At 39.9% G+C, this 27,070-nt stretch overlaps 38 non-coding genes across 38 annotated transcripts; all 38 read left to right on the top strand.

Moving 5' to 3' along the window:
* Positions 1-475: 475 nt before the first annotated feature.
* trnac-gca lies at positions 476-547 on the top strand. The gene has a single exon. It is a non-coding gene; the product is annotated as a tRNA-Cys (tRNA).
* A 981-nt stretch (positions 548-1,528) lies between these two features.
* trnac-gca lies at positions 1,529-1,600 on the top strand. The gene has a single exon. It is a non-coding gene; the product is annotated as a tRNA-Cys (tRNA).
* Positions 1,601-1,902: 302 nt separating this feature from the next.
* Positions 1,903-1,974, top strand: trnac-gca. Its single transcript has one exon. It is a non-coding gene; the product is annotated as a tRNA-Cys (tRNA).
* A 1,455-nt stretch (positions 1,975-3,429) lies between these two features.
* Positions 3,430-3,501, top strand: trnac-gca. The gene has a single exon. It is a non-coding gene; the product is annotated as a tRNA-Cys (tRNA).
* A 605-nt stretch (positions 3,502-4,106) lies between these two features.
* On the top strand, positions 4,107-4,178 carry trnac-gca. Its single transcript has one exon. It is a non-coding gene; the product is annotated as a tRNA-Cys (tRNA).
* Positions 4,179-5,532: 1,354 nt separating this feature from the next.
* trnac-gca lies at positions 5,533-5,604 on the top strand. Its single transcript has one exon. It is a non-coding gene; the product is annotated as a tRNA-Cys (tRNA).
* A 302-nt stretch (positions 5,605-5,906) lies between these two features.
* On the top strand, positions 5,907-5,978 carry trnac-gca. The gene has a single exon. It is a non-coding gene; the product is annotated as a tRNA-Cys (tRNA).
* Positions 5,979-6,585: 607 nt separating this feature from the next.
* trnac-gca lies at positions 6,586-6,657 on the top strand. Its single transcript has one exon. It is a non-coding gene; the product is annotated as a tRNA-Cys (tRNA).
* Positions 6,658-6,960: 303 nt separating this feature from the next.
* trnac-gca lies at positions 6,961-7,032 on the top strand. Its single transcript has one exon. It is a non-coding gene; the product is annotated as a tRNA-Cys (tRNA).
* A 300-nt stretch (positions 7,033-7,332) lies between these two features.
* Positions 7,333-7,404, top strand: trnac-gca. The gene has a single exon. It is a non-coding gene; the product is annotated as a tRNA-Cys (tRNA).
* Positions 7,405-8,081: 677 nt separating this feature from the next.
* trnac-gca lies at positions 8,082-8,153 on the top strand. Its single transcript has one exon. It is a non-coding gene; the product is annotated as a tRNA-Cys (tRNA).
* Positions 8,154-8,456: 303 nt separating this feature from the next.
* trnac-gca lies at positions 8,457-8,528 on the top strand. The gene has a single exon. It is a non-coding gene; the product is annotated as a tRNA-Cys (tRNA).
* A 603-nt stretch (positions 8,529-9,131) lies between these two features.
* Positions 9,132-9,203, top strand: trnac-gca. Its single transcript has one exon. It is a non-coding gene; the product is annotated as a tRNA-Cys (tRNA).
* A 303-nt stretch (positions 9,204-9,506) lies between these two features.
* trnac-gca lies at positions 9,507-9,578 on the top strand. Its single transcript has one exon. It is a non-coding gene; the product is annotated as a tRNA-Cys (tRNA).
* Positions 9,579-10,185: 607 nt separating this feature from the next.
* trnac-gca lies at positions 10,186-10,257 on the top strand. Its single transcript has one exon. It is a non-coding gene; the product is annotated as a tRNA-Cys (tRNA).
* A 301-nt stretch (positions 10,258-10,558) lies between these two features.
* trnac-gca lies at positions 10,559-10,630 on the top strand. Its single transcript has one exon. It is a non-coding gene; the product is annotated as a tRNA-Cys (tRNA).
* Positions 10,631-10,931: 301 nt separating this feature from the next.
* trnac-gca lies at positions 10,932-11,003 on the top strand. Its single transcript has one exon. It is a non-coding gene; the product is annotated as a tRNA-Cys (tRNA).
* Positions 11,004-11,680: 677 nt separating this feature from the next.
* On the top strand, positions 11,681-11,752 carry trnac-gca. The gene has a single exon. It is a non-coding gene; the product is annotated as a tRNA-Cys (tRNA).
* Positions 11,753-12,055: 303 nt separating this feature from the next.
* trnac-gca lies at positions 12,056-12,127 on the top strand. The gene has a single exon. It is a non-coding gene; the product is annotated as a tRNA-Cys (tRNA).
* Positions 12,128-12,431: 304 nt separating this feature from the next.
* On the top strand, positions 12,432-12,503 carry trnac-gca. The gene has a single exon. It is a non-coding gene; the product is annotated as a tRNA-Cys (tRNA).
* Positions 12,504-13,115: 612 nt separating this feature from the next.
* On the top strand, positions 13,116-13,187 carry trnac-gca. Its single transcript has one exon. It is a non-coding gene; the product is annotated as a tRNA-Cys (tRNA).
* A 303-nt stretch (positions 13,188-13,490) lies between these two features.
* On the top strand, positions 13,491-13,562 carry trnac-gca. The gene has a single exon. It is a non-coding gene; the product is annotated as a tRNA-Cys (tRNA).
* A 301-nt stretch (positions 13,563-13,863) lies between these two features.
* trnac-gca lies at positions 13,864-13,935 on the top strand. The gene has a single exon. It is a non-coding gene; the product is annotated as a tRNA-Cys (tRNA).
* A 978-nt stretch (positions 13,936-14,913) lies between these two features.
* Positions 14,914-14,985, top strand: trnac-gca. The gene has a single exon. It is a non-coding gene; the product is annotated as a tRNA-Cys (tRNA).
* A 606-nt stretch (positions 14,986-15,591) lies between these two features.
* Positions 15,592-15,663, top strand: trnac-gca. Its single transcript has one exon. It is a non-coding gene; the product is annotated as a tRNA-Cys (tRNA).
* Positions 15,664-15,966: 303 nt separating this feature from the next.
* Positions 15,967-16,038, top strand: trnac-gca. The gene has a single exon. It is a non-coding gene; the product is annotated as a tRNA-Cys (tRNA).
* A 677-nt stretch (positions 16,039-16,715) lies between these two features.
* trnac-gca lies at positions 16,716-16,787 on the top strand. The gene has a single exon. It is a non-coding gene; the product is annotated as a tRNA-Cys (tRNA).
* Positions 16,788-17,090: 303 nt separating this feature from the next.
* Positions 17,091-17,162, top strand: trnac-gca. The gene has a single exon. It is a non-coding gene; the product is annotated as a tRNA-Cys (tRNA).
* Positions 17,163-17,461: 299 nt separating this feature from the next.
* On the top strand, positions 17,462-17,533 carry trnac-gca. The gene has a single exon. It is a non-coding gene; the product is annotated as a tRNA-Cys (tRNA).
* A 301-nt stretch (positions 17,534-17,834) lies between these two features.
* Positions 17,835-17,906, top strand: trnac-gca. Its single transcript has one exon. It is a non-coding gene; the product is annotated as a tRNA-Cys (tRNA).
* Positions 17,907-18,208: 302 nt separating this feature from the next.
* Positions 18,209-18,279, top strand: trnac-gca. Its single transcript has one exon. It is a non-coding gene; the product is annotated as a tRNA-Cys (tRNA).
* A 604-nt stretch (positions 18,280-18,883) lies between these two features.
* trnac-gca lies at positions 18,884-18,955 on the top strand. Its single transcript has one exon. It is a non-coding gene; the product is annotated as a tRNA-Cys (tRNA).
* Positions 18,956-20,274: 1,319 nt separating this feature from the next.
* trnac-gca lies at positions 20,275-20,346 on the top strand. Its single transcript has one exon. It is a non-coding gene; the product is annotated as a tRNA-Cys (tRNA).
* Positions 20,347-21,385: 1,039 nt separating this feature from the next.
* On the top strand, positions 21,386-21,457 carry trnac-gca. Its single transcript has one exon. It is a non-coding gene; the product is annotated as a tRNA-Cys (tRNA).
* A 606-nt stretch (positions 21,458-22,063) lies between these two features.
* trnac-gca lies at positions 22,064-22,135 on the top strand. The gene has a single exon. It is a non-coding gene; the product is annotated as a tRNA-Cys (tRNA).
* Positions 22,136-22,808: 673 nt separating this feature from the next.
* On the top strand, positions 22,809-22,880 carry trnac-gca. The gene has a single exon. It is a non-coding gene; the product is annotated as a tRNA-Cys (tRNA).
* Positions 22,881-23,931: 1,051 nt separating this feature from the next.
* Positions 23,932-24,003, top strand: trnac-gca. Its single transcript has one exon. It is a non-coding gene; the product is annotated as a tRNA-Cys (tRNA).
* Positions 24,004-24,302: 299 nt separating this feature from the next.
* trnac-gca lies at positions 24,303-24,374 on the top strand. Its single transcript has one exon. It is a non-coding gene; the product is annotated as a tRNA-Cys (tRNA).
* The last annotated feature ends 2,696 nt before the right edge of the window (positions 24,375-27,070 follow it).

The raw sequence follows: 27,070 nt of genomic DNA, 5'->3' as shown, positions 1-27,070 counted from the left end.
TGTTTTCAAAGAGAGAGTGTATTTTATCCGGATATGAAAATCTCCAGCTGAAATGTCCCTTATTAGAACATTTTTCCACCTTTAGACAGTTTCAAGCAGAGGGGGTATAGCTCAGTAGTAGAGCATTTGACTGCAGATCAAGAGGTCCCAGATTCAAATCCTGGTGCCCCCTTGGATCATGTACTTTCAAAGTGTATCTTGAGAGAGGAAGTACTCCTTTTAAGGTTATCCTACTCAATCTATAATGTCCCTCATCAGATGTTTTTTCTCTCAGTCAGACAGTTCCTACCAGAGGTGGAAGTGCAATATACCTCAGTTCAAGATGTCTCAGGTTCAAATCCTTTTGTCAACTTGAAATCAAATACTTTATGGGTATGTTTTCAAAGAGGGAGTGTATTTTATTAGGTGGTATTCATCTCCAGCTGAAATGTCCCTTATTAGAACATTTTTCCAACTTTAGACAGTTTCAAGCAGAGGGGGTATAGCTCAGTGGTAGAGCATTTGACTGCAGATCAAGAGGTCCCAGATTCAAGTCCTGGTTCCCCCTTGGATCATGTACTTTCAAAGTGTATCTTGAGAGAGGAAGTACTCCTTTTAAGGTTATCCTACTCAATCTATAATGTCCCTCATTAGATGGTTTGTCTATCAGTCAGACAGTTCCTACCAGAGGTGGAAGTGCAATATACCTCATTTCAAGATGTCTCAGGTTCAAATCCTTTTGTCAACTTGAAATCAAATACTTTATGGATATGTTTTCAAAGAGAGAGTGTTCTTGATTAGGTTATGTAGATCGCCATCTGAAATGTCACTTATTAGACAATTTCTCAGGATCAAATCCTGGTGCCCCCTTAAATCAAGTACTTTCTAAGTGTATCTTGAGACAGGAAGTGCTCCTTTTCAGGTTATCCTACTCAATCTATAATGTCCCTCATTAGATGTTTTTTCTCTCAGTCAGACAGTTCCTACCATAGGTGGAAGTGCAATATACCTCAGTTCAAGATGTCTCAGGTTCAAATCCTTTTGTCAACTTGAAATCAAATACTTTATGGGTATGTTTTCAAAGAGAGAGTGTACTTTATCCGGATATGAAGATCTCCAGCTGAAATGTCCCTTATTAGACCATTTTCCCACCTTTAGACAGTTTCAAGCAGAGGGGGTATAGCTCAGTGGTAGAGCATTTGACTGCAGATCAAGAGCTCCCAGATTCAAATCCTGGTGCCCCCTTGGATCATGTACTTTTGATGTGTATTTTGAGGGTAGGAGTAGTCCTTTTTAGATTATGTTACTCAATCTAAAATGTCCCATATTAGATGTTTTTTCTCTCAGTCAGAGAGTTCAAAACAGAGGTGGAAGTGCAATAGACTTCAGTTCAAGATGTCTCAGTTTCAAATCCTTTTGTCAACTTGAAATCAAATACTTTATGGATATGTTTTCAAAGAGAGTAGTGTATTTTATCCGGATATGAAAATCTCCAGCTGAAATGTCCCTTATTAGACCATTTTCCCACCTTTAGACAGTTTCAAGCAGAGGGGGTATAGCTCAGTGGTAGAGCATTTGACTGCAGATCAAGAGGTCCCAGATTCAAATCCTGGTGCCCCCTTGGATCATGTACTTTCAAAGTGTATCTTGAGACAGGAAGTGCTCCTTTTAAGGTTATCCTACTCAATCTATAATGTCCCTCATTAGATGTTTTTTCTCTCAGTCAGACAGTTCCTACCAGAGGTGGAAGTGCAATATACCTCAGTTCAAGATGTCTCAGGTTCAAATCCTTTTGTCAACTTGAAATCAAATACTTTATGGGTATGTTTTCAAAGAGGGAGTGTATTTTATTAGGTGGTGTCCATCTCCAGCTGAAATGTCCCTTATTAGACCATTTTCCACCTTTAGACAGTTTCAAGCAGAGGGGGTATAGCTCAGTGGTAGAGCATTTGACTGCAGATCAAGAGGTCCCAGATTCAAGTCCTGGTGCCCCCTTGGATCATGTACTTTCAAAGTGTATCTTGAGAGAGGAAGTACTCCTTTTAAGGTTATCCTACTCAATCTATAATGTCCCTCATTAGATGTTTTTTCTCTCAGTCAGACAGTTCCTACCAGAGGTGGAAGTGCAATATACCTCAGTTCAAGATGTCTCAGGTTCAAATCCTTTTGTCAACTTGAAATCAAATACTTTATGGGTATGTTTTCAATGAGAGAGAGTACTTTATTAGGTGGTGTCCATCTCCAGCTGAAATGTTCCTTATTAGACCATTTTTCCACCTTTAGACAGTTTCAAGCAGAGGGGTATAGCTCAGTGGTAGAGCATTTTCAAGCAGAGGGGTATAGCTCAGTGGTAGAGCATTTGACTGCAGATCAAGAGGTCCCAGATTCAAATCCTGGTGCCCCCTTGGATCATGTACTTTTGATGTGTATTTTGAGGGTAGGAGTAGTCTTTTTAGATTATGTTACTCAATCTAAAATGTCCCATATTAGATGTTTTTTCTCTCAGTCAGAGAGTTCATAACAGAGGTGGAAGTGCAATAGACTTCAGTTCAAGATGTCTCAGGTTCAAATCCTTTTGTCAACTTGAAATCAAATACTTTATGGGTATGTTTTCAAAGAGAGAGTGTATTTTATCCGGATATGAAAATCTCCAGCTGAAATGTCCCTTATTAGACCATTTTTCCACCTTTAGACAGTTTCAAGCAGAGAGGGGTATAGCTCAGTGGTAGAGCATTTGACTGCAGATCAAGAGGTCCCAGATTCAAATCCTGGTGCCCCCTTGGATCATGTACTTTCAAAGTGTATCTTGAGAGAGGAAGTGCTCCTTTTAAGGTTATCCTACTCAATCTATAATGTCCCATTAGATGTTTTTCTCTCAGTCAGACAGTTCCTACCAGAGGTGGAAGTGCAATATACCTCAGTTCAAGTTGTCTCAGGTTCAATTCCTGTTGTCAACTTGAAATCAAATACTTTATGGGTATGTTTTCAATGCGAGAGAGTACTTTATTAGGTGATGTCCATCTCCAGCTGAAATGTCCCTTATTAGACCATTTTCCCACCTTTAGGCAGTTTCAAGCAGAGGGGGTATAGTTCAGCGGTAGAGCATTTGACTGCAGATCAAGAGGTCCCAGATTCAAATCCTGGCCCCCTTGGATCATGTACTTTTGAAGTGTATTTGAGGTAGGAAGTAGTCCTTTTAGATTATGTTACTCAATCTAAATGTCCCATCATTAGATGGTTTTTCTCTCAGTCAGAGAGTTCATAACAGAGGTGGAAGTGCAATAGACTTCATTTCAAGATGTCTCAGGTTCAAATCCTTTTGTCAACTTGAAGTCAAATACTTTATGGGTATGTTTTCAAAGAGAGAGTGTACTTTATCCGGATATGAAGATCTCCAGCTGAAATGTCCCTTATTAGACCATTTTCCCACCTTTAGACAGTTTCAAGCAGAGGGGTATAGCTCAGTGGTAGAGCATTTGACTGCAGATCAAGAGGTCCCAGGTTCAAATCCTGGTGCCCCCTTTGATCATGTTCTTTCGATGTGCATCTTGAGGGTAGCATTAGTCCTTTTTAGATTATGTTATTCAATCCAAAATGTCCCATATTAGATGTTTTTTCTCTCAGTCAGAGAGTTCATAACAGAGGTAGAAGTGCAATATACCTCATTTCAAGATGTCTCAGGTTCAAATCCTTTTGTCAACTTGAAATCAAATACTTTATGGATATGTTTTCAAAGAGAGAGTGTTCTTGATTAGGTTATGTAGATTGCCATCTGAAATGTCCCTTATTAGACAATTTCTCAGGATCAAATCCTGGTGCCCCCTTAAATCAAGTACTTTCTAAGTGTATCTTGAGACAGGAAGTGCTCCTTTTAAGGTTATCCTACTCAATCTATAATGTCCCTCATTAGATGTTTTTTCTCTCAGTCAGACACTTCCTACCAGAGGTGGAAGTGCAATATACCTCAGTTCAAGATGTCTCAGGTTCAAATCCTTTTGTCAACTTGAAATCAAATACTTTATGGGTATGTTTTCAATGCGAGAGAGTACTTTATTAGGTGGTGTCCATCTCCAGCTGAAATGTTCCTTATTAGACCATTTTTCCACCTTTAGACAGTTTCAAGCAGAGGGGGTATAGCTCAGTGGTAGAGCATTTGACTGCAGATCAAGAGGTCCCAGATTCAAATCCTGGTGCCCCCTTGGATCATGTACTTTTGATGTGTATTTTGAGGGTAGGAGTAGTCCTTTTTAGATTATGTTACTCAATCTAAAATGTCCCATATTAGATGGTTTTTCTCTCAGTCAGAGAGTTCAAAACAGAGGTGGAAGTGCAATAGACTTCAGTTCAAGATGTCTCAGGTTCAAATCCTTTTGTCAACTTGAAGTCAAATACTTTATGGGTATGTTTTCAAAGAGAGAGTGTACTTTATCCGGATATGAAGATCTCCAGCTGAAATGTCCCTTATTAGACCATTTTCCCACCTTTAGACAGTTTCAAGCAGAGGGGTATAGCTCAGTGGTAGAGCATTTGACTGCAGATCAAGAGGTCCCAGATTCAAATCCTGGTGCCCCCTTGGATCATGTACTTTCAAAGTGTATCTTGAGAGAGGAAGTACTCCTTTTTAAGGTTATCCTACTCAATCTATAATGTCCCTCATTAGATGTTTTTTCTATCAGTCAGACAGTTCCTACCAGAGGTGGAAGTGCAATAGACTTCAGTTCAAGATGTCTCAGGTTCAAATCCTTTTGTCAACTTGAAATCAAATACTTTATGGGTATGTTTTCAATGAGAGAGTGTACTTTATTAGGTGGTGTCCATCTCCAGCTGAAATGTTCCTTATTAGACCATTTTTCCACCTTTAGACAGTTTCAAGCAGAGGGGGTATAGCTCAGTGGTAGAGCATTTGACTGCAGATCAAGAGGTCCCAGATTCAAATCCTGTTGCCCCCTTAAATTAAGTACTTACGAAGTGTATCTGGAGACAGGAAGTGCTCCTTTTAAGGTTATCCTACTCAATCTATAATGTCCCTCATCAGATGTTTTTTCTCTCAGTCAGAGAGTTCATAACAGAGGTGGAAGTGCAATAGACTTCAGTTCAAGATGTCTCAGGTTCAAATCCTTTTGTCAACTTGAAATCAAATACTTTATGGATATGTTTTCAAAGAGAGAGTGTTCTTGATTAGGTTATGTAGATTGCCATCTGAAATGTCCCTTATTAGACAATTTCTCAGGATCAAATCCTGGTGCCCCCTTAAATCAAGTACTTTCTAAGTGTATCTTGAGACAGGAAGTGCTCCTTTTAAGGTTATCCTACTCAATCTATAATGTCCCTCATAGATGTTTTTTCTCTCAGTCAGACACTTCCTACCAGAGGTGGAAGTGCAATATACCTCAGTTCAAGATGTCTCAGGTTCAAATCCTTTTGTCAACTTGAAATCAAATACTTTATGGGTATGTTTTCAATGCGAGAGAGTACTTTATTAGGTGGTGTCCATCTCCAGCTGAAATGTTCCTTATTAGACCATTTTTCCACCTTTAGACAGTTTCAAGCAGAGGGGGTATAGCTCAGTGGTAGAGCATTTGACTGCAGATCAAGAGGTCCCAGATTCAAATCCTGGTGCCCCCTTGGATCATGTACTTTTGATGTGTATTTTGAGGGTAGGAGTAGTCCTTTTTAGATTATGTTACTCAATCTAAAATGTCCCATATTAGATGTTTTTCTCTCAGTCAGAGAGTTCAAAACAGAGGTGGAAGTGCAATAGACTTCAGTTCAAGATGTCTCAGGTTCAAATCCTTTTGTCAACTTGAAGTCAAATACTTTATGTGTATGTTTTCAAAGAGAGAGTGTACTTTATCCGGATATGAAGATCTCCAGCTGAAATGTCCCTTATTAGACCATTTTCCCACCTTTAGACAGTTTCAAGCAGAGGGGGTATAGCTCAGTGGTAGAGCATTTGACTGCAGATCAAGAGGTCCCAGGTTCAAATCCTGGTGCCCCCTTGGATCATGTTCTTTTGATGTGTATCTTGAGGGTAGCATTAGTCCTTTTTAGATTATGTTATTCAATCCAAAATGTCCCATATTAGATGTTTTTTCTCTCAGTCAGAGAGTTCATAACAGAGGTAGAAGTGCAATATACCACATTTTTCAAGATGTCTCAGGTTCAAATCCTTTTGTCAACTTGAAATCAAATACTTTATGGATATGTTTTCAAAGAGAGAGTGTTCTTGATTAGGTTATGTAGATTGCCATCTGAAATGTCCCTTATTAGACAATTTCTCAGGATCAAATCCTGGTGCCCCCTTAAATCAAGTACTTTCTAAAGTGTATCTTGAGACAGGAAGTGCTCCTTTTAAGGTTATCCTACTCAATCTATAATGTCCCTCATTAGATGTTTTTTCTCTCAGTCAGACACTTCCTACCAGAGGTGGAAGTGCAATATACCTCAGTTCAAGATGTCTCAGGTTCAAATCCTTTTGTCAACTTGAAATCAAATACTTTATGGGTATGTTTTCAATGCGAGAGAGTACTTTATTAGGTGGTGTACATCTCCAGCTGAAATGTTCCTTATTAGACCATTTTTCCACCTTTAGACAGTTTCAAGCAGAGGGGTATAGCTCAGTGGTAGAGCATTTGACTGCAGATCAAGAGGTCCCAGGTTCAAATCCTGGTGCCCCCTTTGATCATGTTCTTTCGATGTGCATCTTGAGGGTAGCATTAGTACTTTTTAGATTATGTTATTCAATCCAAAATGTCCCATATTAGATGTTTTTTCTCTCAGTCAGAGAGTTCAAAACAGAGGTGGAAGTGCAATAGACTTCAGTTCAAGATGTCTCAGGTTCAAATCCTTTTGTCAACTTGAAGTCAAATACTTTATGGGTATGTTTTCAAAGAGAGAGTGTACTTTATCCGGATATGAAGATCTCCAGCTGAAATGTCCCTTATTAGACCATTTTCCCACCTTTAGACAGTTTCAAGCAGAGGGGGTATAGCTCAGTGGTAGAGCATTTGACTGCAGATCAAGAGGTCCCAGATTCAAATCCTGGTGCCCCCTTGGATCATGTACTTTTGATGTGTATTTTGAGGGTAGGAGTAGTCCTTTTAAGGTTATCCTACTCAATCTATAATGTCCCTCATTAGATGTTTTTCTCTCAGTCAGACAGTTCCTACCAGAGGTGGAAGTGCAATAGACTTCAGTTCAAGATGTCTCAGGTTCAAATCCTTTGTCAACTTGAAATCAAATACTTTATGGGTATGTTTTCAATGAGAGAGAGTACTTTATTAGGTGGTGTTCATCTCCAGCTGAAATATCCTTATTAGACCATTTTCCCACCTTTAGACAGTTTCAAGCAGAGGGGGTATAGCTCAGTGGTAGAGCATTTGACTGCAGATCAAGAGGTCCCAGATTCAAATCCTGGTGCCCCCTTGGATCATGTACTTTCAAAGTGTATCTTGAGAGAGGAAGTACTCCTTTTAAGGTTATCCTACTCAATCTATAATGTCCCTCATTAGATGTTTTTTCTCTCAGTCAGAGAGTTCATAACAGAGGTTGAAGTGCAATAGACCTCAGTTCAAGAGGTCTCAGGTTCAATTCCTGTTGTCAACTTGAAATCAAATACTTTATGGGTATGTTTTCAATGCTAGAGAGTACTTTATTAGGTGGTGTTCATCTCCAGCTGAAATATCCCTTATTAGACCATTTTTCCACCTTTAGACAGTTTCAAGCAGAGGGGTATAGCTCAGTGGTAGAGCATTTGACTGCAGATCAAGAGGTCCCAGATTCAAATCCTGGTGCCCCCTTGGATCATGTACTTTCAAAGTGTATCTTGAGAGAGGCAGTACTCCTTTTAAGGTTATCCTACTCAATCTATAATGTCCCTCATCAGATGTTTTTTCTCTCAGTTAGAGAGTTCATAACAGAGGTGGAAGTGCAATAGACTTCAGTTCAAGATGTCTCAGGTTCAAATCCTGTTGTCATCTTGAAATCAAATACTTTATGGGTATGGTTTCAATGCGAGAGAGTACTTTATTAGGTGGTGTCCATCTCCAGCTGAAATGTTCCTTATTAGACCATTTTTCCACCTTTAGACAGTTTCAAGCAGAGGGGGTATAGCTCAGTGGTAGAGCATTTGACTGCAGATCAAGAGGTCCCAGATTCAAATCCTGGTGCCCCCTTGGATCATGTACTTTCAAAGTGTATCTTGAGAGAGGCAGTAGTCCTTTTAAGGTTATCCTACTCAATCTATAATGTCCCTCATCAGATGTTTTTTCTCTCAGTCAGAGAGTTCATAACAGAGGTGGAAGTGCAATAGACTTCAGTTCAAGATGTCTCAGGTTCAAATCCTTTTGTCAACTTGAAGTCAAATACTTTATGGGTATGTTTTCAAAGAGAGAGTGTACTTTATCCGGATATGAAGATCTCCAGCTGAAATGTCCCTTATTAGACCATTTTCCCACCTTTAGACAGTTTCAAGCAGAGGGGGTATAGCTCAGTGGTAGAGCATTTGACTGCAGATCAAGAGGTCCCAAGTTCAAATCCTGGTGCCCCCTTGGATCATGTTCTTTCGATGTGTATCTTGAGGGTAGCATTAGTCCTTTTTAGGTTATGTTATTCATTCCAAAATGTCCCATATTAGATGGTTTTTCTCTCAGTCAGAGAGTTCATAACAGAGGTAGAAGTGCAATATACTTCATTTCAAGATGTCTCAGGTTCAAATCCTTTTGTCAACTTGAAATCAAATACTTTATGGATATGTTTTCAAAGAGAGAGTGTTCTTGATTAGGTTATGTAGATTGCCATCTGAAATGTCCCTTATTAGACAATTTCTCAGGATCAAATCCTGGTGCCCCCTTAAATCAAGTACTTTCTAAGTGTATCTTGAGACAGGAAGTGCTCCTTTTAAGGTTATCCTACTCAATCTATAATGTCCCTCATTAGATGTTTTTTCTCTCAGTCAGACACTTCCTACCAGAGGTGGAAGTGCAATATACCTCAGTTCAAGATGTCTCAGGTTCAAATCCTTTTGTCAACTTGAAATCAAATACTTTATGGGTATGTTTTCAATGCGAGAGAGTACTTTATTAGGTGGTGTCCATCTCCAGCTGAAATGTTCCTTATTAGACCATTTTTCCACCTTTAGACAGTTTCAAGCAGGGGGTATAGCTCAGTGGTAGAGCATTTGACTGCAGATCAAGAGGTCCCAGATTCAAATCCTGGTGCCCCCTTGGATCATGTACTTTTGATGTGTATTTTGAGGGTAGGAGTAGTCCTTTTTAGATTATGTTACTCAATCTAAAATGTCCCATATTAGATGGTTTTTCTCTCAGTCAGAGAGTTCAAAACAGAGGTGGAAGTGCAATAGACTTCAGTTCAAGATGTCTCAGGTTCAAATCCTTTTGTCAACTTGAAGTCAAATACTTTATGGGTATGTTTTCAAAGAGAGAGTGTACTTTATCCGGATATGAAGATCTCCAGCTGAAATGTCCCTTATTAGACCATTTTCCCACCTTTAGACAGTTTCAAGCAGAGGGGGTATAGCTCAGTGGTAGAGCATTTGACTGCAGATCAAGAGGTCCCAGGTTCAAATCCTGGTGCCCCCTTGGATCATGTTCTTTCGATGTGCATCTTGAGGGTAGCATTAGTCCTTTTTAGATTATGTTATTCAATCCAAAATGTCCCATATTAGATGTTTTTTCTCTCAGTCAGAGAGTTCATAACAGAGGTAGAAGTGCAATATACCACATTTTTCAAGATGTCTCAGGTTCAAATCCTTTTGTCAACTTGAAATCAAATACTTTATGGATATGTTTTCAAAGAGAGAGTGTTCTTGATTAGGTTATGTAGATTGCCATCTGAAATGTCCCTTATTAGACAATTTCTCAGGATCAAATCCTGGTGCCCCCTTAAATCAAGTACTTTCTAAGTGTATCTTGAGACAGGAAGTGCTCCTTTTAAGGTTATCCTACTCAATCTATAATGTCCCTCATTAGATGTTTTTTCTCTCAGTCAGACACTTCCTACCAGAGGTGGAAGTGCAATATACCTCAGTTCAAGATGTCTCAGGTTCAAATCCTTTTGTCAACTTGAAATCAAATACTTTATGGGTATGTTTTCAATGCGAGAGAGTACTTTATTAGGTGGTGTCCATCTCCAGCTGAAATGTTCCTTATTAGACCATTTTTCCACCTTTAGACAGTTTCAAGCAGAGGGGGTATAGCTCAGTGGTAGAGCATTTGACTGCAGATCAAGAGGTCCCAGATTCAAATCCTGGTGCCCCCTTGGATCATGTACTTTTGATGTGTATTTTGAGGGTAGGAGTAGTCCTTTTTAGATTATGTTACTCAATCTAAAATGTCCCATATTAGATGTTTTTCTCTCAGTCAGAGAGTTCAAAACAGAGGTGGAAGTGCAATAGACTTCATTTCAAGATGTCTCAGGTTCAAATCCTTTTGTCAACTTGAAGTCAAATACTTTATGGGTATGTTTTCAAAGAGAGAGTGTACTTTATCCGGATATGAAGATCTCCAGCTGAAATGTCCCTTATTAGACCATTTCCCACCTTTAGACAGTTTCAAGCAGAGGGGGTATAGCTCAGTGGTAGAGCATTTGACTGCAGATCAAGAGGTCCCAGATTCAAATCCTGGTGCCCCCTTGGATCATGTACTTTCAAAGTGTATCTTGAGACAGGAAGTGCTCCTTTTAGGTTATCCTACTCAATCTATAATGTCCCTCATTAGATGTTTTTCTCTCAGTCAGACAGTTCCTACCAGAGGTGGAAGTGCAATATAGACTTCAGTTCAAGATGTCTCAGGTTCAAATCCTTTTGTCAACTTGAAATCAAATACTTTATGGGTATGTTTTCAAAGAGAGTACTTTATTAGGTGGTGTATTCATCTCCAGCTGAAATGTTCCTTATTAGACCATTTTTCCACCTTTAGACAGTTTCAAGCAGAGGGGGTATAGCTCAGTGGTAGAGCATTTGACTGCAGATCAAGAGGTCCCAGATTCAAATCCTGGTGCCCCCTTGGATCATGTACTTTCAAAGTGTATCTTGAGAGAGGCAGTACTCCTTTTAAGGTTATCCTACTCAATCTATAATGTCCCTCATCAGATGTTTTTTCTCTCAGTCAGAGAGTTCATAACAGAGGTGGAAGTGCAATAGACTTCAGTTCAAGATGTCTCAGGTTCAAATCCTTTTGTCAACTTGAAATCAAATACTTTATGGGTATGTTTTCAATGCGAGAGAGTACTTTATTAGGTGGTGTCCATCTCCAGCTGAAATGTTCCTTATTAGACCATTTTCCACCTTTAGACAGTTTCAAACAGACGGGGTATAGCTCAGTGGTAGAGCATTTGACTGCAGATCAAGAGGTCCCAGATTCAAATCCTGGTGCCCCCTTGGATCATGTACTTTCAAAGTGTATCTTGAGAGAGGCAGTACTCCTTTTAAGGTTATCCTACTCAATCTATAATGTCCCTCATCAGATGTTTTTTCTCTCAGTCAGACAGTTCCTACCAGAGGTGGAAGTGCAATATACCTCAGTTCAAGTTGTCTCAGGTTCAATTCCTGTTGTCAACTTGAAATCAAATACTTTATGGGTATGTTTTCAATGCGAGAGAGTACTTTATTAGGTGATGTCCATCTCCAGCTGAAATGTCCCTTATTAGACCATTTTTCCACCTTTAGACAGTTTCAAGCAGAGGGGGTATAGCTCAGTGGTAGAGCATTTGACTGCAGATCAAGAGGTCCCAGATTCAAATCCTGGTGCCCCCTTGGATCATGTACTTTTGATGTGTATTTTGAGGGTAGGAGTAGTCCTTTTTAGATTATGTTACTCAATCTAAAATGTCCCATATTAGATGGTTTTTCTCTCAGTCAGAGAGTTCATAACAGAGGTAGAAGTGCAATATACCTCATTTCAAGATGTCTCAGGTTCAAATCCTTTTGTCAACTTGAAATCAAATACTTTATGGGTATGTTTTCAAAGAGAGAGTGTACTTTATCCGGATATGAAGATCTCCAGCTGAAATGTTCCTTATTAGACCATTTTTCCACCTTTAGACAATTTTAAGCAGAGGGGGTATAGCTCAGTGGTAGAGCATTTGACTGCAGATCAAGAGGTCCTAGATTCAAATCCTGGTGCCCCCTTGGATCATGTACTTTCAAAGTGTATCTTGAGAGAGGACAGAACTCCTTTTAAGGTTATCCTACTCAATCTATAATGTCCCTCATTAGATTTTTTTTCTCTCAGTCAGACAGTTCCTACCAGAGGTGGAAGTGCAATAGACTTCAGATCAAGTTGTCTCAGGTTCAATTCCTGTTGTAAACTTGAAATCAAATACTTTATGGGTATGTTTTCAATGCGAGAGAGTACTTTATTAGGTGGTGTCCATCTCCAGCTGAAATGTTCCTTATTAGACCATTTTTCCACCTTTAGACAGTTTCAAGCAGAGGGGGTATAGCTCAGTGGTAGAGCATTTGACTGCAGATCAAGAGGTCCCAGATTCAAATCCTGGTGCCCCCTTGGATCATGTACTTTCAAAGTGTATCTTGAGAGAGGCAGTACTCCTTTTAAGGTTATGTTACTCAATCTAAAATGTCCCATATTAGATGTTTTTTCTCTCAGTCAGAGAGTTCAAAACAGAGGTGGAAGTGCAATAGACTTCTGTTCAAGATGTCTCAGGTTCAAATCCTTCAAATCCTTTTGTCAACTTGAAATCAAATACTTTATGGATATGTTTTCAAAGAGAGAGTGTTCTTGATTAGGTTATGTAGATTGCCATCTGAAATGTCCCTTATTAGACAATTTCTCAGGATCAAATCCTGGTGCCCCCTTAAATCAAGTACTTTCTAAGTGTATCTTGAGACAGGAAGTGCTCCTTTTAAGGTTATCCTACTCAATCTATAATGTCCCTCATTAGATGTTTTTTCTCTCAGTCAGACACTTCCTACCAGAGGTGGAAGTGCAATATACCTCAGTTCAAGATGTCTCAGGTTCAAATCCTTTTGTCAACTTGAAGTCAAATACTTTATGGGTATGTTTTCAAAGAGATAGTACTTTATTAGGTGGTGTCCAACTCCAGCTGAAATGTTCCTTATTAGACAATTTTTCCACCTTTAGACAGCTTCAAGCAGAGGGGGTATAGCTCAGTGGTAGAGCATTTGACTGCAGATCAAGAGGTCCCAGATTCAAATCCTGGTGCCCCCTTGGATCATGTACTTTCAAAGTGTATCTTGAGAGAGGAAGTACTCCTTTTAAGGTTATCCTACTCAATCTATAATGTCCCTCATTAGATGGTTCATCTATCAGTCAGACAGTTCCTACCAGAGGTGGAAGTGCAATAGACTTCAGAACAAGAGGTCTCAGGTTCAAATCCTGTTGTCAACTTGAAATCAAATACTTTATGGGTATGTTTTCAATGCGAGAGAGTACTTTATTAGGTGGTGTTCATCTCCAGCTGAAATATCCCTTATTAGACCATTTTCCCACCTTTAGACAGTTTCAAGCAGAGGGGGTATAGCTCAGTGGTAGAGCATTTGACTGCAGATCAAGAGGTCCCAGATTCAAATCCTGGTGCCCCCTTGGATCATGTACTTTCAAAGTGTATCTTGAGAGAGGAAGTACTCCTTTTAAGGTTATCCTACTCAATCTATAATGTCCCTCATTAGATGTTTTTTCTCTCAGTCAGAGAGTTCATAACAGAGGTGGAAGTGCAATAGACTTCAGTTCAAGATGTCTCAGGTTCAAATCCTTTTGTCAACTTGAAGTCAAATACTTTATGGGTATGTTTTCAAAGAGAGAGTACTTTATTAGGTGGTGTCCATCTCCAGCTGAAATGTTCCTTATTAGACCATTTTTCCACCTTTAGACAGTTTCAAGCAGAGGGGGTATAGCTCAGTGGTAGAGCATTTGACTGCAGATCAAGAGGTCCCAGATTCAAATCCTGGTGCCCCCTTGGATCATGTACTTTCAAAGTGTATCTTGAGAGAGGCAGTACTCCTTTTAAGGTTATCCTACTCAATCTATAATGTCCCTCATCAGATGTTTTTTCTCTCAGTCAGAGAGTTCATAACAGAGGTGGAAGTGCAATAGACTTCAGTTCAAGATGTCTCAGGTTCAAATCCTTTTGTCAACTTGAAGTCAAATACTTTATGGGTATGTTTTCAAAGAGAGAGTGTACTTTATCCGGATATGAAGATCTCCAGCTGAAATGTCCCTTATTAGACCATTTTTCACCTTTAGACAGTTTCAAGCAGAGGGGGTATAGCTCATTGGTAGAGCATTTGACTGCAGATCAAGAGGTCCCAGATTCAAATCCTGGTGCCCCCTTGGATCATGTTCTTTGGATGTGTATTTTGAGGGTAGGAGTAGTCCTTTTTAGATTATGTTACTCAATCTAAAATGTCCCATATAAGATGTTTTTTCTCTCAGTCAGAGAGTTCATAACAGAGTTGGAAGTGCAATAGACTTCAGTTAAAGATGTCTCAGGTTCAAATCCTTTTGTCAACTTGAAATCAAATACTTTATGGATATGTTTTCAAAGAGAGAGTGTTCTTGATTAGGTTATGTAGATCGCCATCTGAAATGTCCCTTATTAGACAATTTCTCAGGATCAAATCCTGGTGCCCCCTTAAATCAAGTACTTTCTAAGTGTATCTTGAGAGAGGAAGTGCTCCTTTTAAGGTTATCCTACTCAATCTATAATGTCCCTCATTAGATGTTTTTCTCTCAGTCAGACAGTTCCTACCAGAGGTGGAAGTGCAATATACCTCAGTTCAAGATGTCTCAGGTTCAAATCCTTTTGTCAACTTGAAATCAAATACTTTATGGGTATGTTTTCAAGAGAGAGTGTACTTTATTAGGTGATATGTCCATCTCCAGCTGAAATGTCCCTTATTAGACCATTTTCCACCTTTAGACAGTTTCAAGCAGAGGGGGTATAGCTCAGTGGTAGAGCATTTGACTGCAGATCAAGAGGTCCCAGATTCAAATCCTGGTGCCCCCTTGGATCATGTACTTTGATGTGTATCTTGAGGGTAGCATTAGTCCTTTTTAGATTATGTTATTCAATCAAAATGTCCCATATTAGATGTTTTTTCTCTCAGTCAGAGAGTTCATAACAGAGGTAGAAGTGCAATATACCACATTTTTCAAGATGTCTCAGGTTCAAATCCTTTTGTCAACTTGAAATCAAATACTTTATGGATATGTTTTCAAAGAGAGAGTGTTCTTGATTAGGTTATGTAGATTGCCATCTGAAATGTCCCTTATTAGACAATTTCTCAGGATCAAATCCTGGTGTGCCCCTTAAATCAAGTACTTTCTAAGTGTATCTTGAGACAGGAAGTGCTCCTTTTAAGGTTATCCTACTCAATCTATAATGTCCCTCATTAGATGTTTTTTCTCTCAGTCAGACACTTCCTACCAGAGGTGGAAGTGCAATATACCTCAGTTCAAGATGTCTCAGGTTCAAATCCTTTTGTCAACTTGAAATCAAATACTTTATGGGTATGTTTTCAATGCGAGAGAGTACTTTATTAGGTGGTGTCCATCTCCAGCTGAAATGTTCCTTATTAGACCATTTTTCCACCTTTAGACAGTTTCAAGCAGAGGGGGTATAGCTCAGTGGTAGAGCATTTGACTGCAGATCAAGAGGTCCCAGATTCAAATCCTGGTGCCCCCTTGGATCATGTACTTTTGATGTGTATTTTGAGGGTAGGAGTAGTCCTTTTTAGATTATGTTACTCAATCTAAAATGTCCCATATTAGATGTTTTTTCTCTCAGTCAGAGAGTTCAAAACAGAGGTGGAAGTGCAATAGACTTCAGTTCAAGATGTCTCAGGTTCAAATCCTTTTGTCAACTTGAAGTCAAATACTTTATGGGTATGTTTTCAAAGAGAGAGTGTACTTTATCCGGATATGAAGATCTCCAGCTGAAATGTCCCTTATTAGACCATTTTCCCACCTTTAGACACTTTCAAGCAGAGGGGGTATAGCTCAGTGGTAGAGCATTTGACTGCAGATCAAAGGGTCCCAGATTCAAATCCTGGTGCCCCCTTGGATCATGAACTTTTGATGTGTATCTTGAGGGTAGGAAGTAGTCCTTTTAGGTTATGTTACTCAATCTAAATGTCCCTCATTAGATGTTTTTTCTCTCAGTCAGACAGTTCCTACCAGAGGTGGAAGTGCAATATACCTCAGTTCAAGATGTCTCAGGTTCAAATCCTTTTGTCAACTTGAAATCAAATACTTTATGGGTATGTTTTCAAAGAGAGAGTGTTTTTATTAGGTGGTATCATCTCCAGCTGAAATGTCCCTTATTAGACCATTTTCCCACCTTTAGACAGTTTCAAGCAGAGGGGGTATAGCTCAGTGGTAGAGCATTTGACTGCAGATCAAGAGGTCCCAGATTCAAGTCCTGGTTGCCCCCTTGGATCATGTACTTTCAAAGTGTATCTTGAGGAGAGGAAGTACTCCTTTTAAGGTTATCCTACTCAATCTATAATGTCCCTCATTAGATGTTTTTTCTCTCAGTCAGACAGTTCCTACCAGAGGTGGAAGTGCAATAGACTTCAGTTCAAGATGTCTCAGGTTCAAATCCTTTTGTCAACTTGAAATCAAATACTTTATGGGTATGTTTTCAATGCGAGAGAGTACTTTATTAGGTGATGTCCATCTCAAGCTGAAATGTCCCTTATTAGACCATTTTCCCACCTTTAGACAGTTTCAAGCAGAGGGGGTATAGCTCAGTGGTAGAGCATTTGACTGCAGATCAAGAGGTCCCAGATTCAAATCCTGGTGCCCCCTTGGATCATGTACTTTTGATGTGTATTTTGAGGGTAGGAGTAGTCCTTTTTAGATTATGTTACTCAATCTAAAATGTCCCATATTAGATGTTTTTTCTCTCAGTCAGAGAGTTCATAACAGAGGTGGAAGTGCAATAGACTTCAGTTCAAGATGTCTCAGGTTCAAATCCTTTTGTCAACTTGAAGTCAAATACTTTATGGGTATGTTTTCAAAGAGAGAGTGTACTTTATCCGGATATGAAGATCTCCAGCTGAAATGTCCCTTATTAGACCATTTTCCCACCTTTAGACAGTTTCAAGCAGAGGGGGTATAGCTCAGTGGTAGAGCATTTGACTGCAGATCAAGAGGTCCCAGATTCAAATCCTGGTGCCCCCTTGGATCATGTACTTTCAAAGTGTATCTTGAGGAGGAAGTACTCCTTTTAGGTTATCCTACTCAATCTATAATGTCCCTCATTAGATGTTTTTCTCTCAGTCAGAGTTCCTAACCAGAGGTGGAAGTGCAATAGACTTCATTTCAAGATGTCTCAGGTTCAAATCCTTTTGTCAACTTGAAATCAAATACTTTATGGGTATGTTTTCAATGAGAGAGAGTACTTTATTAGGTGGTGTCCATCTCCAGCTGAAATGTCCCTTATTAGACCATTTTCCCACCTTTAGACAGTTTCAAGCAGAGGGGGTATAGCTCAGTGGTAGAGCATTTGACTGCAGATCAAGAGGTCCCAGATTCAAATCCTGGTGCCCCCTTGGATCATGTACTTTCAAAGTGTATCTTGAGACAGGAAGTGCTCCTTTTAAGGTTATCCTACTCAATCTATAATGTCCCTCATTAGATGTTTTTTCTCTCAGTCAGACAGTTCCTACCAGAGGTGGAAGTGCAATAGACTTCAGTTCAAGATGTCTCAGGTTCAAATCCTTTTGTCAACTTGAAATCAAATACTTTATGGGTATGTTTTCAATGCGAGAGAGTACTTTATTAGGGTGTCCATCTCCAGCTGAAATGTTCCTTATTAGACCATTTTTCCACCTTTAGACAGTTTCAAGCAGAGGGGGTATAGCTCAGTGGTAGAGCATTTGACTGCAGATCAAGAGGTCCCAGATTCAAATCCTGGTGCCCCCTTGGATCATGTACTTTGATGTGTATTTTGAGGGTAGGAGTAGTCCTTTTTAGATTATGTTACTCAATCTAAAATGTCCCATATTAGATGTTTTTTCTCTCAGTCAGAGAGTTCAAAACAGAGGTGGAAGTGCAATAGACTTCAGTTCAAGATGTCTCAGGTTCAAATCCTTTTGTCAACTTGAAGTCAAATACTTTATGGGTATGTTTTCAAAGAGAGAGTGTACTTTATCCGGATATGAAGATCTCCAGCTGAAATGTCCCTTATTAGACCATTTTCCCACCTTTAGACAGTTTCAAGCAGAGGGGGTATAGCTCAGTGGTAGAGCATTTGACTGCAGATCAAGAGGTCCAGGTTCAAATCCTGGTGCCCCCTTGGATCATGTTCTTTGGATGTGCATCTTGAGGGTAGCATTAGTCCTTTTTAGATTATGTTCTTCAATCCAAAATGTCCCATATTAGATGTTTTTTCTCTCAGTCAGAGAGTTCATAACAGAGGTAGAAGTGCAATATACCTCATTTCAAGATGTCTCAGGTTCAAATCCTTTTGTCAACTTGAAATCAAATACTTTATGGATATGTTTTCAAAGAGAGAGTGTTCTTGATTAGGTTATGTAGATTGCCATCTGAAATGTCCCTTATTAGACAATTTCTCAGGATCAAATCCTGGTGCCCCCTTAAATCAAGTACTTTCTAAGTGTATCTTGAGACAGGAAGTGCTCCTTTTAAGGTTATCCTACTCAATCTATAATGTCCCTCATTAGATGTTTTTTCTCTCAGTCAGACACTTCCTACCAGAGGTGGAAGTGCAATATACCTCAGTTCAAGATGTCTCAGGTTCAAATCCTTTTGTCAACTTGAAATCAAATACTTTATGGGTATGTTTTCAATGCGAGAGAGTACTTTATTAGGTGGTGTCCATCTCCAGCTGAAATGTTCCTTATTAGACCATTTTTCCACCTTTAGACAGTTTCAAGCAGAGGGGTATAGCTCAGTGGTAGAGCATTTGACTGCAGATCAAGAGGTCCCAGGTTCAAATCCTGGTGCCCCCTTGGATCATGTACTTTTGATGTGTATTTTGAGGGTAGGAGTAGTCCTTTTTAGATTATGTTACTCAATCTAAAATGTCCCATATTAGATGTTTTTTCTCTCAGTCAGAGAGTTCATAACAGAGGTGGAAGTGCAATAGACTTCAGTTCAAGATGTCTCAGGTTCAAATCCTTTTGTCAACTTGAAATCAAATACTTTATGGATATGTTTTCAAAGAGAGAGTGTTCTTGATTAGGTTATGTAGATTGCCATCTGAAATGTCCCTTATTAGACAATTTCTCAGGATCAAATCCTGGTGCCCCCTTAAATCAAGTACTTTCTAAGTGTATCTTGAGACAGGAAGTGCTCCTTTTAAGGTTATCCTACTCAATCTATAATGTCCCTCATTAGATGTTTTTTCTCTCAGTCAGACACTTCCTACCAGAGGTGGAAGTGCAATATACCTCAGTTCAAGATGTCTCAGGTTCAAATCCTTTTGTCAACTTGAAATCAAATACTTTATGGGTATGTTTTCAATGCGAGAGAGTACTTTATTAGGTGGTGTCCATCTCCAGCTGAAATGTTCCTTATTAGACCATTTTTCCACCTTTAGACAGTTTCAAGCAGAGGGGTATAGCTCAGTGGTAGAGCATTTGACTGCAGATCAAGAGGTCCCAGATTCAAATCCTGGTGCCCCCTTGGATCCCCTTTTGGATCATGTCAATCTAAAATTCAAAGTGTATCTTGAGAGAGGAAGTGTACTCCTTTTAAGGTTATCCTACTCAATCTATAATGTCCCTCATTAGATGTTTTTTCTCTCAGTCAGAGTTTTTCTCTCAGTCAGAGATTCATAACAGAGGTGGAAGTGCAATAGACTTCAGTTCAAGATGTCTCAGGTTCAAATCCTTTTGTCAACTTGAAATCAAATACTTTATGGGTATGTTTTCAATGAGAGAGAGTACTTTATTAGGTGGTGTCCATCTCCAGCTGAAATGTCCCTTATTAGACAATTTCTCAGGATCAAATCCTGTTGCCCCCTTAAATCAAGTACTTACTAAGTGTATCTTGAGACAGGAAGTGCTCCTTTTAAGGTTATCCTACTCAATCTATAATGTCCCTCATTAGATGTTTTTTCTCTCAGTCAGACAGTTCCTACCAGAGGTGAAAGTGCAATATACCTCAGTTCAAGATGTCTCAGGTTCAATTCCTGTTGTCAACTTGAAATCAAATACTTTATGGGTATGTTTTCAAAGAGAGAGTGTACTTTATCCGGATATGAAGATCTCCAGCTGAAATGTTCCTTATTAGACCATTTTTCCACCTTTAGACAATTTTAAGCAGAGGGGGTATAGCTCAGTGGTAGAGCATTTGACTGCAGATCAAGAGGTCCTAGATTCAAATCCTGGTGCCCCCTTGGATCATGTACTTTCAAAGTGTATCTTGAGAGGAAGTAGTCCTTTTAGGTTATCCTACTCAATCTATAATGTCCCTCATTAGATTGTTTTTCTCTCAGTCAGACAGTTCTTCCAGAGGTGGAAGTGCAATAGACTTTCAAGATGTCTCAGGTTCAAATCCTTTGTCAACTTGAAATCAAATACTTTATGGGTATGTTTTCAATGCGAGAGAGTACTTTATTAGGTGGTGTAGATCTCCAGCTGAAATGTCCCTTATTAGACCATTTTCCCACCTTTAGACAGTTTCAAGCAGAGGGGTATAGCTCAGTGGTAGAGCATTTGACTGCAGATCAAGAGGTCCCAGATTCAAATCCTGGTGCCCCCTTAAATCAAGTACTTTCTAAGTGTATCTTGAGAGAGGAAGTGCTCCTTTTAAGGTTATCCTACTCAATCTATAATGTCCCTCATTAGATTTTTTTTCTCTCAGTCAGACAGTTCCTACCAGAGGTGGAAGTGCAATAGACTTCAGATCAAGTTGTCTCAGGTTCAATTCCTGTTGTAAACTTGAAATCAAATACTTTATGGGTATGTTTTCAATGCGAGAGAGTACTTTATTAGGTGGTGTCCATCTCCAGCTGAAATGTTCCTTATTAGACCATTTTTCCACCTTTAGACAGTTTCAAGCAGAGGGGTATAGCTCAGTGGTAGAGCATTTGACTGCAGATCAAGAGGTCCCAGATTCAAATCCTGGTGCCCCCTTGGATCATGTACTTTGAAGTGTATCTTGAGGGTAGGAGTAGTCCTTTTTAGATTATGTTACTCAATCTAAAATGTCCCATATTAGATGTTTTTTCTCTCAGTCAGAGAGTTCATAACAGAGGTGGAAGTGCAATAGACTTCAGTTCAAGATGTCTCAGGTTCAAATCCTTTTGTCAACTTGAAGTCAAATACTTTATGGGTATGTTTTCAAAGAGAGAGTACTTTATTAGGTGGTGTCCATCTCCAGCTGAAATGTTCCTTATTAGACCATTTTTCCACCTTTAGACAGTTTCAAGCAGAGGGGGTATAGCTCAGTGGTAGAGCATTTGACTGCAGATCAAGAGGTCCCAGGTTCAAATCCTGGTGCCCCCTTGGATCATGTTCTTTCGATGTGTATCTTGAGGGTAGCATTAGTCCTTTTTAGATTATGTTATTCAATCCAAAATGTCCCATATTAGATGTTTTTTCTCTCAGTCAGAGAGTTCATAACAGAGGTGGAAGTGCAATATACCTCATTTCAAGATGTCTCAGGTTCAAATCCTTTTGTCAACTTGAAATCAAATACTTTATGGATATGTTTTCAAAGAGAGAGTGTTCTTGATTAGGTTATGTAGATCGCCATCTGAAATGTCCCTTATTAGACAATTTCTCAGGATCAAATCCTGGTGCCCCCTTAAATCAAGTACTTTCTAAGTGTATCTTGAGACAGGAAGTGCTCCTTTTAAGGTTATCCTACTCAATCTATAATGTCCCTCATTAGATGTTTTTTCTCTCAGTCAGACACTTCCTACCAGAGGTGGAAGTGCAATATACCTCAGTTCAAGATGTCTCAGGTTCAAATCCTTTTGTCAACTTGAAATCAAATACTTTATGGGTATGTTTTCAATGAGAGAGAGTACTTTATTAGGTGGTGTCCATCTCCAGCTGAAATGTTCCCTTATTAGACCATTTTTCCACCTTTAGACAGTTTCAAGCAGAGGGGGTATAGCTCAGTGGTAGAGCATTTGACTGCAGATCAAGAGGTCCCAGATTCAAATCCTGGTGCCCCCTTGGATCATGTACTTTTGATGTGTATTTTGAGGGTAGGAGTAGTCCTTTTTAGATTATGTTACTCAATCTAAAATGTCCCATATTAGATGTTTTTTCTCTCAGTCAGAGTTCAAAACGAGGTGGAAGTGCAATAGACTTCAGTTCAAGATGTCTCAGGTTCAAATCCTTTTGTCAACTTGAAGTCAAATACTTTATGGGTATGTTTTCAAAGAGAGAGTACTTTATTAGGTATGAAGATCTCCAGCTGAAATGTCCCTTATTAGACCATTTTCCCACCTTTAGACAGTTTCAAGCAGAGGGGTATAGCTCAGTGGTAGAGCATTTGACTGCAGATCAAGAGGTCCCAGATTCAAATCCTGGTGCCCCCTTGGATCATGTACTTTTCAAAGTGTATCTTGAGGGTAGGAAGTAGTCCTTTTTAGGTTATGTTACTCAATCTATAATGTCCCATATTAGATGTTTTTTCTCTCAGTCAGAGAGTTCCTACCAGAGGTGGAAGTGCAATAGACTTCAGTTCAAGATGTCTCAGGTTCAAATCCTTTTGTCAACTTGAAATCAAATACTTTATGGGTATGTTTTCAAAGAGAGAGTGTACTTTATTAGGTGGTGTTCATCTCCAGCTGAAATGTCCCTTATTAGACCATTTTCCCACCTTTAGACAGTTTCAAGCAGAGGGGGTATAGCTCAGTGGTAGAGCATTTGACTGCAGATCAAGAGGTCCCAGATTCAAATCCTGGTGCCCCCTTGGATCATGTACTTTCTAAGTGTATCTTGAGAGAGGAAGTGCTCCTTTTAAGGTTATCCTACTCAATCTATAATGTCCCTCATTAGATGTTTTTTCTCTCAGTCAGACAGTTCCTACCAGAGGTGGAAGTGCAATAGACTTCAGATCAAGTTGTCTCAGGTTCAATTCCTGTTGTCAACTTGAAATCAAATACTTTATGGGTATGTTTTCAATGCGAGAGAGTACTTTATTAGGTGGTGTCCATCTCCAGCTGAAATGTCCCTTATTAGACCATTTTCCCACCTTTGGACAGTTTCAAGCAGAGAGGGGTATAGCTCAGTGGTAGAGCATTTGACTGCAGATCAAGAGGTCCCAGATTCAAATCCTGGTGCCCCCTTGGATCATGTATTTTCAAAGTGTATCTTGAGAGAGGAAGTACTCCTTTTAAGGTTATCCTACTCAATCTATAATGTCCCTCATCAGATGTTTTTTCTCTCAGTCAGAGAGTTCATAACAGAGGTGGAAGTGCAATAGACTTCAGTTCAAGATGTCTCAGGTTCAAATCCTTTTGTCAACTTGAAATCAAATACTTTATGGGTATGTTTTCAATGCGAGAGAGTACTTTATTAGGTGGTGTCCATCTCCAGCTGAAATGTTCCTTATTAGACCATTTTCCACCTTTAGACAGTTTCAAGCAGAGGGGGTATAGCTCAGTGGTAGACATTTGACTGCAGATCAAGAGGTCCCAGATTCAAATCCTGGTTCCCCCTTGGATCATGTACTTTCAAAGTGTATCTTGAGAGAGGAAGTGCTCCTTTTTAGATTATGTTACTCAATCTATAATGTCCCTCATTAGATGTTTTTTCTCTCAGTCAGAGAGTTCAAAACAGAGGTGGAAGTGCAATAGACTTCAGTTCAAGATTTCTCAGGTTCAAATCCTTTTGTCAACTTGAAGTCAAATACTTTATGGGTATGTTTTCAAAGAGAGAGTGTACTTTATCCGGATATGAAGATCTCCAGCTGAAATGTCCCTTATTAGACCATTTTCCCACCTTTAGACAGTTTCAAGCAGAGGGGTATAGCTCAGTGGTAGAGCATTTGACTGCAGATCAAGAGGTCCCAAGTTCAAATCCTGGTGCCCCCTTGGATCATGTTCTTTGGATGTGCATCTTGAGGGTAGCATTAGTCCTTTTTAGATTATGTTCTTCAATCCAAAATGTCCCATATTAGATGTTTTTTCTCTCAGTCAGAGAGTTCATAACAGAGGTGGAAGTGCAATAGACTTCAGTTCAAGATGTCTCAGGTTCAAATCCTTTTGTCAACTTGAAATCAAATACTTTATGGGTATGTTTTCAATGCGAGAGAGTACTTTATTAGGTGGTGTCCATCTCCAGCTGAAATGTTCCTTATTAGACCATTTTCCACCTTTCAGTTTCAAGCAGAGGGGGTATAGCTCAGTGGTAGAGCATTTGACTGCAGATCAAGAGGTCCCAGATTCAAATCCTGGTGCCCCTTGGATAATGTACTTTCATCTAAGTGTATCTTGAGTCAGAGGCAGGAAGTGCTCCTTTTAAGGTTATCCTACTCAATCTATAATGTCCCTCATTAGATGTTTTTTCTCTCAGTCAGAGAGTTCCTAACAGAGGTGGAAGTGCAATAGACTTCAGTTCAAGATGTCTCAGGTTCAAATCCTTTGTCAACTTGAAATCAAATACTTTATGGGTATGTTTTCAATGCGAGAGAGTACTTTATTAGGTGGTGTCCATCTCCAGCTGAAATGTTCCTTATTAGACCATTTTTCCACCTTTAGACAGTTTCAAGCAGAGGGGTATAGTTCAGTGGTAGAGCATTTGACTGCAGATCAAGAGGTCCCAGATTCAAATCTGGTGCCCCTTGGATCTCAAATACTTTATGAGTGTGTTTTGGGGGAGTGTTCCTTATTAGGTGCTGTTACTCAATCTAAAAATGTTTTTTTCTCTCCGTCTGGCAGTTCTTGACAGAGGGGGTATCGCTCAGTGGTAGAGCGTTTGACCTCAGCTCAAGAGGTCCCGGTTTCAAATTCTGGTGCCCCCTTGAAATGGAATACATTATAGGTCTGTGTTCGTTATTAGGTGATTTAACTCTTCATTTAAAATGTCCACTGTTAGGAACTGTCTGACTGAGAGAGAAAAAATGTCTAACAGAAGGGGTTGGAGCTCATCGGTAAAGAATGAGACCGCAAATCAAGAGGTCTTGATGACTGTATTTTGACCGAGGAAGTGTCCTTTGTTGCCTCCGCTCCACCTAAAATGTCACCTATTAGTCAGTATGTCTCTCCATTAGATACTATGCCTTCAGAAAATACTTACATCCCTTAACTTTTTCAGAAAGTTGTTACAGCATGCCTTTAAAATGGATCGCATTGAGATGTTATGTCACGGGCCTAAACACAATATCCCATGATGTCAAAGTGGAATGATGTTTTGTAGAAATGTTGACTAATGAATTTTTAAAAAATAAGGAAAAGTTGAAATGTCTTGAGTCAATAAGTGTTCAACCCCTTTGTTTTGGCAAGCCTCCATCAGTTCAGGAGTAACGTAATAAGTTGCACGGACTCACTCTGTGTGCGATAATCGTGTTTATCATGAGTTTTGAGTGACTACCTGATCTCTGGACCCAAAACATACAATTATCGGTTAGGTTCCTCAGTCGAGCAGTGCATTTCAAAACAGATTCAACCACAAACACCAGGGAGGATCTCCAATGTCTCGCAAAGAATGGCACCTATTGGTACATGGTTAAAAAAAAAATGATTAAAAAGCAGACATTGAATATCCCTTTGAGCTGGATGGTGTATCAATAAACCCAGTCACTACAATGATACAGGCGTTCTTCAAGTTATGTATTGACTTAACTCAGAATCAAGGGATTTATTAACCTGTACTTTATTCCATGTCCCAAACCCAACCAACTTCATATCCAAGAATAACCAACATCTGTGCATCACGTTTCCTCATCATGCCCTGCTGTTATTGCTCCACTAGGTGCCGCTAATAGTCCACACCCCTCTTCTTAGCGGTTTGACTCGCTATTATTATGACACATCTCTTCAAATATTTTCCAACAACAACATACTGTAATGTTTACTGTTGCTTGCTTTAAACAATCAGCCATGACACTGGTTACATTGCTGGAACTCTTTTTGTTGACAAGAACTCTTGCCGGGAACTTTTCCGGTGATGGCTAGGGGTAGACGGCCCTGCCAATCAGAATGTGTCAGAGATTATTCTGATCCATTATGGCAACATGCCTATCTAACATAGTCCTTCAGATGCACTGCTTTGTTGCCTGAGTCCCCGGGGTCGAGGCTTTGGCTGAACGGCCTCGACAGGTGCAGGCACTTGTCTATGCAGTGTCGCAGGCTCTGCCTGGTCATTGTCTCTGTCACTTGTAGTCCATTGTCTTGACTGTGGTAGTATCCGCACGTTCACAAAAGAATGGTGTCACATGGTCCTCTGGCTATTACTTTCCAGGAGTTCTCCTTCCTGTCCATGACAACGTATGGCCCTGGTTCAAAGGTAGTGGACAACTTGTTCCGCTTTGTTGTCTGTAGCAGAACCATGTCACCTTGCTGGATTGTGCTTTTAGTTGCTCTCCTAGGTCTGTCGGTTCAGGTCCTGGCTGCATGTCGGGCTGACAGCTCAACAGTTCAGCTGGACTGAGGCCTGCATCTGAATGTGGTGTACACCTGCCGGCCATGAGAAACGGACATAGTTCTGTGTGCCTTCCCTTCTGATTGAGCAGAGCGGGTTGCTTTGACATGTTCTGCCTTTGAACTTTGCCATTGGTCTGAGACCCGTATGGAGTGATGTGGCGGTGTCAGACCCCTTTTCCCCTCCACGTATGCTCGGAAATCACTGACGGTAAGAGGAGCGCCATTATCCGTCACGATGGACTCAGGATACCCATGGACTGCGTACGTCTCCCTCGGGCTTTTGATTACATTGGCGGTGGTGATGCGGTTTAGGATCCTCACATCAACCCATCTTTTGTTACGAGGAGATGTTCTCCTATTGGAAACGGCCCACACATGTCAGGCTAGGATCTGCCATGGTTTAGCTGGAAGCTCTATTCTGACTTTAGGGGCCTGCTTTGGTAGTGTGCAATTGAACTTGACACGGTGGAAAGGACTTCGTGAGCAGTACTTTTGTGCGCAGTCTCTATTTTATTTT

The sequence above is a fragment of the Oncorhynchus tshawytscha genome, linkage group LG08 (assembly GCF_018296145.1).
Source record: "Oncorhynchus tshawytscha isolate Ot180627B linkage group LG08, Otsh_v2.0, whole genome shotgun sequence".
Lineage (NCBI taxonomy): Eukaryota > Metazoa > Chordata > Actinopteri > Salmoniformes > Salmonidae > Oncorhynchus > Oncorhynchus tshawytscha.
This window is presented reverse-complemented; position numbering and strand designations above follow the sequence as displayed.